The sequence below is a fragment of the Capra hircus genome, chromosome 19 (genome assembly GCF_001704415.2).
Source record: "Capra hircus breed San Clemente chromosome 19, ASM170441v1, whole genome shotgun sequence".
NCBI classification, from domain to species: domain Eukaryota; kingdom Metazoa; phylum Chordata; class Mammalia; order Artiodactyla; family Bovidae; genus Capra; species Capra hircus.
In genome coordinates, this window is record NC_030826.1 from 14,412,573 (window position 1) to 14,422,825 (window position 10,253).

General features: G+C 44.2%; 1 long non-coding RNA gene across 1 annotated transcript; it reads right to left on the bottom strand.

Moving 5' to 3' along the window:
* LOC108638248 lies at nucleotides 331–2,922 on the bottom strand. The gene is made up of 2 exons (XR_001919672.1): nucleotides 2,455–2,922; nucleotides 331–475 (listed from the first exon to the last, which is right to left on the bottom strand). It is a non-coding gene; the product is annotated as an uncharacterized LOC108638248 (long non-coding RNA).

Below are 10,253 nucleotides of genomic sequence, written 5' to 3' on the forward strand. Positions count from 1 at the left end.
GCAAGCCACTGGATTGGCAAGTTGGTGAAAATATACAGGTTTATTATTTTTTTTAATTATTATTAGGAGAGGAAGAATGAAAATGATTTGTAAGTGCCTCTGCTGAGACAGGTGTTTTCTAATACAACTCATTTTAGCAATTCAAAGCACATTTTATGACACCACAAAGGTAACAAATATTGAAACTATCCTACAGATTTTAAGATATTTAAATTTTTTAATTTGTTTCAAAGTTAAACCCAAGACATACTGACTTAATAGGAAATCCAATGAGCAACATTTTTCCAGGCTGAACACCTGTTTTCCCTTAGTCTGCCCCAAGAGAGCATGTGCATGTTAATTACTTTAATTTTACAATCACTGCTAAACAAGCATTTTAACACAGTAATAAGTCAATAAGAGAACTGAACCAGATTCAGGGATGAAATAATGCAGTCTTCCATGAAGATATCAAAGCTGTCTTTTTCACCTCAACCTACAAAGAAAACATGAAAGTATCAGTAATACAAAAGCATACTAAAGAAACGCTCTAACACATAATAAAGCCAGTATCCAGATAGACTAGAACATACCAGTGTAGAAAAACCATTACCAGAATCAGCTCAGAGAGAAGATTAAGGGGTCATACCCTGGTCAAAGCCAACACTGAAGCAATGGCAATACCAGGTCAGACTATGCTTCACTCATCATCGCATCATTGCTTTCACCTCCTTGTATTTCATAAGAGCAACCCCAAACCCTATTTTCACATCAGAGAAAACTTGGGTTTACCCATGGAAAAAAAAAAATTAAGGCTTCTTTTCAGACAAATTTCAAGCATGGGCTTTCAATATTGCATCTTTCACTATGCACCTTAAGCAACTCTGCTGTACAAAATGTTAACATGAACAAGTTTTGTTTTGCGGTATGTGGTTTTTTTTGTTGTTTGCTTTTAAAATACAGAATAGAGAAGCATTTGCAGTTCAAAATAATTTCTGGTTTTAGTGAGCCCAAACACCATGCCTGATAAAATCTTAGGGATTGTCTGTGAAGGGATTTATAGTCTAGTTCTAAAGGAAAACCTTCAGGAAAGATTTTCTACTAAAAAGCCTTTATAAACTCTAATTCATTTAACGTATAATTTGATTTACAATTCTACTGCCAATAAAGATGAAAAGCATTAGCCATAAAAATTTTATAGAAGTCTTCTAAAGAGTCCAAAACCCGAGGGGAATATGATTTGACAAAGGTCCATAGCAAATTAACAACAGGGTTGGAAGAGAAACAGGTCTGGTCACCAGATTTATATTTTTCCATTACCAGCTAAATATAGGGTTTAATTTCATTTTTCTCCAGAGGATGGGCAAGGTAAAGGAAACAAGGCAAAGCCTGAGTAATTCACAACCTGGATAATCAATTTCTGAATGAGAAAGTTGACTACATTTTATTTCTTCTAAGTGACACTTTCTCGTGGTTTGCAAACAATGTCAACCTCTCCAGCTTTTCAGCAGAGTACTGTCAATATATAAGTAGCAATTTTGGACACACAACATGCTTCAGTCAGCCACTTATAAAGACTGATTGATACTCCCTAGTTAAAACTGGACAGCTACATATGGCCTGTGTTCTCCATTCAGCAACTAAACTACACAAAGAGAGCGAAACTACTAAAAACAAAGTGCCTTTTTAGAGGCTTGAGCCTTGATCCCACCAGCCTTTGCAGGAGTACGTGTTACAAAAAAACAAAGAGCTAACAGAACTTAATTTAAATAACTGTCTCAAAGCAGGAAACTTGAGCAGAGCTCCAAGTGTGCTCCAGTCACTCACAGTGGGCACACTTTCCTAGTTCTCTTCCTCAGTAAACTTCTCTGTCTGGCGTGCCTTCCCTGCCCCTTTCAATCTGGAGAAAGTCTAATTATAGTTCTAAAGCCTTGTTCAAATGTCACCTCTGTTAAGCGAAAGTCGCTCAGTCCTGCCGACTATTTGCGACCTCATTCATGGACTATACAGTCCATGAAATTCTCCAGGAGGGGTAGTCCTTCCTTTCTCCAGTGGATCTTCCTGACCCAGGAATCGAATCGGGGTCTCCTAAATTGCAGGCGGATTCTTTACCAGCTGAGCTATCAGGGAAGACCCCTTCTCGGTTAACTGTTCCCTAACTCCCTCAGTTACACCCTCCTCTGACTCTCACAGCACTTTTTCCGACCATAGTAGGCGTCACATGCCAAATATTCACTCATTTCCATCCTCCACCTTCTTGTCTCATCCACCAGTCCTATCACACAGACAGAGCTCCTGAAGAACCAGGACTGGGTCTCACTGGCCTTTGCAACCATTACACTCAGCAGAGAACCTGGGGCAACAGAAGGCGGCTCAATAAACGAGCGTTTAATTTAATCAATGAATGACCCTCGCTACTAAACCCTAAGCTCCTAGATTATAAAAGCATCAGCACAATTTATAAAACTGACTTACCTCCAACATTTCATGCTGGTTTAAGGACGTTCCGCAAGCATCTAGAAGCCCTCCTTCCTCCAGCTTCTAACTCAAGGCTTTCTGCATGGCCCCCTGCGCAGGACCACCAATGCTTACACGCAGTGGACTCTCAAAATGATGATAAGAAAAATAACAATACTACTAATACGTCCAAACCTCACCAACTTCAGGAAAGACTGAGGGAAGCCATTCTTGTGGGGGAAACACGAGTAAGGCCGGAGCCAGGGCGCAAACCAAAGCTGCAGGCAAGGGGCTCTGCAGTCCGCTTTCCGAACCTCCCAAAACGCTTACGTCCTACATTCTCACGAGGCCTGCCCGAGCCTGCTGAGGCTGACGGGAGCCCACCCTGTGCTGTACCCCGCGGGAGGCACCCACTTGCCGCTTTCCAGACTCCTGCTCCTCGCGGCAGGGCCGGCAGCCCCAGCTAGACGAACAACCAATCACGCGGTGGCCAGTGGATCACGTGGCGCCCAGCTTTGAGGCGGGGCTGGTGCGGAGAGCAGCCAATCGGAGCGCGAGGCGAACTTTGGGGACGGAGCCGGCCAGAGGGCGCAAGCGCATTTGCAGTCGCTCTGCGGCTGGGCGGGTTCTGAAGCCGGAGTTAGAAGTTAGACTTTGGGTAGTTTCTGCCCGTCCTTTAATTCCTTAATTTCCGACGTAGGAGAGGCTGTTACCTAGAGTGCCTTGTTTCACTAGGGAAAGGCATCTGAGGCAGGGTTGTAGAGTGTTTGTGCTCTGGACTTTTGGGAATGTCGGCTAAAAAAGATGTACAACATGAGAGTTGTGGGTTAAGTTCTATTTGGGGCAAAATGAGGACTGCAGCCCGGGAGGCAGCATCTCAGATAGCTCTGAGAGACTTCCAACGCAGCAGTGGGTGAAAGACAAGATATAAGGTTTTCTCCTTTGCACGGGAGACAGGGATCAAGACCATCCCCATGGAAAAGAAATGCAAAAAGCAAAATGGCTATCTGGGGAAGCCTTACAAATAGCTGTGAAAAGAAGAGAAGCGAAAAGCCAAGGAGAAAAGGAAAGATATAAGCGTCTGAATGCTGAGTTCCAAAGAATACCAAGAAGAGATAAGAAAGCCTTCTTCAGCGATCAGTGCAAAGAAAGAGAGGAAAACAACCAAATGGGAAAGACTAGAGATCTCTTCAAGAAAATTAGAGACACCAAGGGAACATTTCATGCAAAGATGGGCTCGATAAAGGACAGAAATGGTATGGACCTAACAGAAGCAGAAGATATTAAAAAGAGGTGGCAAGAATACACGGAAGAACTGTACAAAAAAGATCTTCACGGCCCAGATAATGATGATGTGATCACTAATCTAGAGCCAGACATCTTGGAATTTGAAATCAAGTGGGCCTTAGAAAGTATCACTATGAGCAAAGCTAGTGGAGGTGGTGGAATTCCAGTTGAGCTGTTTCAAATCCTGAAAGGTGATGCTGTGAAAGTGCTGCACTCAATATGCCAGCAAATTTGGAAAACTCAGCAGTGGCCACAGGACTGGAAAAGTTGTTTTCATTCCAATCCCAAAGAAAGACAATGCCAAAGAATGCTCAAACTACTGCACAATTGCACTCATCTCACATGCTAGTAAAGTAATGCTGAAAATTCTCCAAGCCAGGCTTCAGCAATACGTGAACCGTGACTTCCTGATGTTCAAGCTGGTTTTAAAAAAGGCAGAGGAACCAGAGATCAAATTGCCAACATCTGCTGGATCATCGAAAAAGCAAGAGAGTTCCAAAAAACATCTACTTCTGCTTTATTGACGATGCCAAAGACTTTGACTGTGTAGATCACAATAAACTGTGGAAAATTCTGAAAGAGATGGGAATACCAGACCACCTAACCTGCCTCTTGAGAAATCTGTATGCAGGTCAGGAAGCAACAGTTAGAACTGGACATGGAACAACAGACTGATTCCCAGTAGGAAAAGGAGTATGTCAAGGCTGTATATTGTCACCCTGCTTATTTAACTTCTATGCAGAGTACATCATGAGAAACGCTGGGCTGGAAGAAGCACAAGTTGGAATCAAGATTGCTGGGAGAAATATCAATAACCTCAGATATGCAGATGACACTACCCTTATGGCAGAAAGTGAAGAGGAACTAAAAAGCCTCTGGATGAAAGTGAAAGAGGAGAGCGGAAAAGTTGGCTTAAAGCTCAACATTCAGAAAATGAAGATCATGGCATCCGGTCCCATCACTTCATGGGAAATAGATGGGGAAACAGTGGAAACAGTGTCAGACTTTATTTTTGGGGGCTCCAAAATCACTGCAGATGGTGACTGCAGCCATGAAACTAAAAGACGCTTACTCCTTGGAAGGAAAGTTATGACCAACCTAGAAAGCATATTCAAAAGCAGAGACAGTACTTTGCCGACTAAGGTCCATCTAGTCAAGGCTGTGGTTTTTCCAGTGGTCATGTATGGATGTGAGAGTTGGACTGTGAAGAAGGCTGAGCGCCATAGAATTGATGTTTTTGAACTGTGGTGTTGGAGAAGACTCTTGAGGGTCCCTTGGACTGCAAGGAGATCCAGCCAGTCCATTCTGAAGGAGATCAGCCCTGGGATTTCTTTGGAAGGAATGATGCTAAAGCTGAAACTCCAGTACTTAGGCCACCTCATGCGAAGAGTTGATTCATTGGAAAAGACTCTGATGCTGGGAAGGATTGGGGGCAAGAGGAGAAGGGGACGACAGAGGATGAGATGGCTGGATGATATCATGGACTCGATGAACATGAGTCTGAGTGAACTCCGGGAGATGATGATGGACAGGGAGGCCTGGCATGCTGCGATTCGTGGGGTCGCAAGGAGTCGGACTGAGCAACTGAACTCAACTGAAAGGCGGAGTTCAATACCCTGAAGCACTCATTTTACAAAAGGCTTTTTGTTAGTCCTGAGGATCTGATATCACCATGAAGGGATTTAGTGCTTCTCTAGGTATGAGGAAGGTTTGAGATCATAGAATCTGTTCCTAAAAATATCCAACTATCTAAAGACCTGTCCCACCAGATTCCCTGGAGTACAGAGTGCCTCACTCCACCCTGAACTCCCTCAGGGGCTGTTGAAGGTCAACAGCTATTCATCTCTAGGCAGATGGCAAACTCTGTTGTTCAGTTGTTGGCAATGCTCTTGAAAGTGAAAGTGAAGTCGTTCAGTCGTGTCCAACTCTTTGGGACCTGTGGACTGTAGCCCACCAAGCTCCTCAGTCCATGGGATTCTCCAGACAAGAATACTGGAGTGGGTTGCCATTTCCTTCTCCAGGGGATCTTCCTGACCCAGGGATTGAACCCAGGTCTCCCACATTGCAGGCAGACGCTTTAACCCGTAAGTGCCAATTTGCAGTTGACAGGAAGAGCTATCGGTCCAGACAGTGATCTAGCAATACTGTGCTTGTGCCAAACTTCCACCTGAGCGCTAGAGAGGTTGGGGTGAACTTTGATGAATGTGCCCCTTCTTCCCCACCCAGGGGAAACTTATTGGCTGGTCAGAGGTTTGGGCTCTTCCTAAATAACAAAGGGAATGGCAACCCACTCCAGTATTCTTGCCTGGAGAATCCCATGGATGGAGGAGCTTGGTGGGCTACAGTCCATGGGTCGCAAAGAGTCAGACATGACTGAGCGACTTCACTTTTCACTCAACAACATAGAGAGGGCATTAAATATCAAAGAACTGCAAAGGAGTGCGGGAAAAACGTCATGGAAGAGATGGCCTTTGATCTGAGTCTTGAAAGATGCATGGGATTTGAGAATTAGGAGATTCTGGGAGCAGATAATTTAACTCTTGAATTAAATATGAAAGTATAGGTGAGTGAGTGAGAGTCGTTCAGTCGTGTCCGATTCTTTGCGACCCCATGGACTGGAGTCCACCAGGCTCCTCTGTCCATGAAATTCTCCAGGTACGAATATTGGAGTGGGTTGCCATTCCCCTCCAAATTTAGGTAAGGTTGAAACGGTGTAGTGTTTCTCAAAAGTCAGTGAGTTAGAAACACCAGAAGGAAAGTTAACATAGACGTCCTAAACCATCAAAAGCAAAGGACAAAACTGCACAATTCAGTTCTCCGGAATCAGTAAGGTTGAATCTGGAGGTGCAGCCCCCAGGTGTGTATATTTTTAATAAGTATGTTAAGGGAGTGGGCTTCCCAGGTGGCTCAGTGGGTAAAGAATCCACCTGCAACGCAGGAGACACAGGCAGATGCGAGTTCGATCCCCAGGATCCCCAGGTCGGGAAGATCCTCTGGAGGAGGGCATGGCAACCCACTCCAGTATTCTTGCCTGGGGAATCCCATGGACAGAGGAGCCTGGTGGGCTACAGTCTATAGGGCCACAAAGAGTTGGACATGACTGAAGCTACTGAGCGCGCGCACACGCGCGCGCGCACACACACACACACACACACACACACACACACACGCATGCCAGGGGAGATTCTGATTCACACCAAAGTTGAGGACCAGTGTTAGCCGTGATGAAAGGGGGTGGTACGAATTGAAAGACAGGCCGAGATGGCAGCTTACAGCCTGTGCAGTTTAGATTATTCTGGACAAAGTGGGCAATGTGAAGATTTCAGAGTCTGAGGAGATAGGTGATTAGATATGAAAACCCACTAGGCGACTATGTTTTTAAATAGATGGAAGGAACGCAGAGTGAAAGAAGGGGAAGCTATTTCAAGTGATGGCAAGTGTCCAGGTGACAGCTAGTAAGAAATGGACAGGTGGCGTGTGAAGGGTGGCAGGAGGATAGGGATGGGGAGAAAGACATGAAGAAATAAAAGGAAAGTGTGGAGAAAAATGGAATGCCTTCTTTAGAGACCTATTAAGGATCTTCATTGTACTTTAGGGGCTTCCCTGATACCTCAGTTGGTAAAGAATCCACCTGCAATGCAGGAGCCCTAGGTTGGATTCCTGACTCAGGAAGATCCGCTGGAGGAAGGACAGGCTTTCCAATCCAGTATTCTTGGGCTTCCCTGGTGGCTCAGCTGGTAAAGAATCCTCCTGCAATGTGGGAGACCTGGGTTCAATCCCTGAGTTGGGAAGATCCCCTGGAGAAGAGAAAGGCTACCCACTCCAGTATTCTGGCCTAAAGAATTCCATGGAGTGCATAGTCCATGGGGTCACAAGAAGTTGGACATGACTGAGTGACTTTCACTTTCATCACTTTCATTGTACTTTAAAAATAAGAGAGTTTAGACAGTGAAGAGAATGGGCCTTTGCAAGTGCTGTTTCCTTTTCCTGGTATTCCCCTTCCTTCCCCATCACCCTTTCTCAACCTGGTGCACACTTACTTGCAGGATTAAGCTCATATACCATCTCATTTATGAGATCTTGTCTTGTTCTCACAAGCTTAGTCATTTTCACTTGTTAGAACACCCAAAGCACACTGTTCATATGAGTCTAGCTTGCTGGAATGGCACTAGAGTGTTATGGTCATTCATACGGGTTATAGTATTTGCAAGCATCACAAACTCTCTGTTCCTCAGTTTCTCTATCTGTAAAAGTGGGAATAATGACAGTACCTACCTCATGGAGCTATTATGAGAATTGAGAACAATGCATAGTACATAAAGTTCTCACCTGGTGTTACCACATATGTTGTATTGCCATGAGTTCTTTAATACATGTTTCCCCCTCTAGATTATGAACAGGACACGTGTCTTATTCTTGCTAACAGGAAAGGCTGCACGGCAGAATGATAGTGAGTTTTGAAATCAGCTGGACTCCAAGGGTTCAGATCTCAGCTCTGCTAACTACTATGTGTGTAATTTTCTTAACTCAGTTTCTTCATTTATAAGATGGTGAAAATAATGCATGTCTTACAAGTTACTATGAGGACAATTTGAGATCATCAAAGTTACAGATCTGGCCCAAAGAAGGCAGTCACTAAATGGTGAAAATGACCAGTAGCCCCAGAGCACAGTACTATGTTTGGAACACAGTAAGTGCTTGATAATTGATTATTAAATGAAAAGCTGACATTCTATCCCAGGCACCATGCTAAATTCTTTATATACATCATTTCACTTCATTCTCACAAGAACTATATGAAGAAGGCACTATTATTACCTCCAATTTATACAGAAGGAACCCTTGGCTTGGATTATCTTAACCATAGCTTCAGAGCTAAAAAGTGATGGAATTGCAATGCTCTTGGGGCTCAAAAAAAAAAAAAAGTGGTTGACTGAATGAGAGAATGAATAAAAGACTTACTCAGAGTCAGATGGTGGTGTGGTAAAAACAGCACTGTTGCTGTCCGTTACTATGTTATCAAGTCTGCTATGCTAGTCAAGTCATACTGACAAATGAATTTAGAGTGAGATGAAGGCTGGTATTCAACTGTTTGCGCTTTTGAGCTTGAAGGCTGTGCTGTAATTATCTCTGAGGATAAACTGAAATGCAGAGTGAATAAACACATCTTAAATAAGTGGGGGGCTCTAGTTCTTAGCTAACTGTCAACAGCATGGCCAGATTACTGTCCCAAGACCTAGAGAGAATCACTGTCCAAGCTACTGATTTCAAGTTGCTTCATATCACGGACATTTGCTTCTAGCTATCAGAGCCAAAATGAGAACTCCTCCCTGTTCTGATAACCTACTATTCATAGCCAGGGGACTTGACTAAGGAACTTGGAAGATGAGAAACTCTCTTTGCTCACCTTTCACATTTTCCTTTCTTCTCTGGATTTGGTTCCCAGTAGTTCATTAAAGAATAAGAAGGAGAACGTCCCTGGTGGTCCAGTGGTTAAGACTCTGCCTTCCAAAGCATAGGACCTGAGTTTGATCTCTGGTCCAGGAAGATTCCACATGCTATGGGGCAATGAAGCCACTGCACCGCAAAGAATGAGCCTGGATTCTAGAGCTTGTGCTTCGCAAGGCGAGAAGCCCTGATGCCACCGCTAGAGAAAGCCTGCGTGCAGCAACGAAGACCCAGCACACACACAACAAAAGAATAAGAAGGAGAAAGCAATCCAATTCCTAGTTCTCCTGCCCCATAAAATGTCTTTCCTGTTGACTGGGAAGAAAAAAGGAAGTATTTAGGTAAATTTCTGATTTTGAAGACTCCAAAGCAATCCAGAATCCTAAATTTGAGAGGCAATGGAAGGAGTAGGAGCATTTGTATTAAACAGACCTGACCACCCTCCAGCTCTTCCACTTGAAAAGTGAAAGTGAAGTCACTCAGTTGTGTCTGAGTCCATGGACTGTAGCCTGCCAGGCTCCTCTGGCCTTGGGCTTTTCCAGGCAAGATTACTGGAGGGGGTTGCCATTTCCTTCTTTCTCCAGGGGATCTTCCCGACCCAGGGATGGAACTCGGGTCTCCCCCATTGCAGGCAGACTCTTAACCATCTGAGCCACCAGTGAATCCTGGCCAAGTAATCTCATTTTCCATGTGGTGTGCCACACTCCCAGCTTGGTCCCTTGTGCCCAAAGGCACATGTCCAGTAAATGATGGTCGTTTCTGTCTTTCCAAAAGTAAGTAATACCAGAAGGATTTCAGTGAAGCTGAGAATTAAGGTAGATGGTAGAACTAAAAGTGAGACTTCAGGGATTTCCCTGGAAGTCCAGTGGTTAACACTCTGCACTTCCAATGAAGGGGCACAGGTTCGATTCCTGGTCAGGGAACTAAGATCCTACGTGCTGCACAGTGAGGACTAAAGGTAAAAAAAAAACGAGACTGAGGACTTCCCTGGTGGTCCAGTGGTTCCCTGGTTAGGGAATTAGGATCAGCACTCAATGTGGCCAAGAAATTAAAAAATAAAATACATGAGACTGGATTTGAAA